The sequence below is a fragment of the Aethalodelphis obliquidens genome, unplaced genomic scaffold (genome assembly GCF_003676395.1).
Source record: "Aethalodelphis obliquidens isolate GAN/ISIS:26980383/991018 unplaced genomic scaffold, ASM367639v1 scaffold9, whole genome shotgun sequence".
NCBI lineage: Eukaryota > Metazoa > Chordata > Mammalia > Artiodactyla > Delphinidae > Aethalodelphis > Aethalodelphis obliquidens.
The window spans coordinates 34,113,548-34,113,886 of record NW_020837953.1 but is presented as its reverse complement, the minus strand read 5'-3'; positions in this window follow the sequence as shown (position 1 = coordinate 34,113,886).

Here is a 339-nt window from a genome sequence, read left to right as displayed (position 1 = left end):
CTCCAGGCCCATCCAAGGCAGGTGACGCGACTGACAGCCAATGAGAGGCCGGGCCGCGGGCCCGCCCCTTCGGGGCCAGGACTGGGAAGCTCCCGGGGCTTCCCTTGCGGCTGCCGGGCTCAAACCCTCCGGTAGCTCCCAGGGCCTCTACTTCATTTTGTTCTGCCCGATCCCGGGGGTGGGAGGTGAGGGGGTATCAGTAAATCCGTGTGTGGAGGGAGGGGAGAAGAGGGAAACTGTTTATTATTAATAATCACAGTTAGGAATTCCAATACGAGACTTTTAACAGGACAGTCGAGTTCAGGGCCAGTTTAAGAACGTAGTCTCAGGCACCATTGG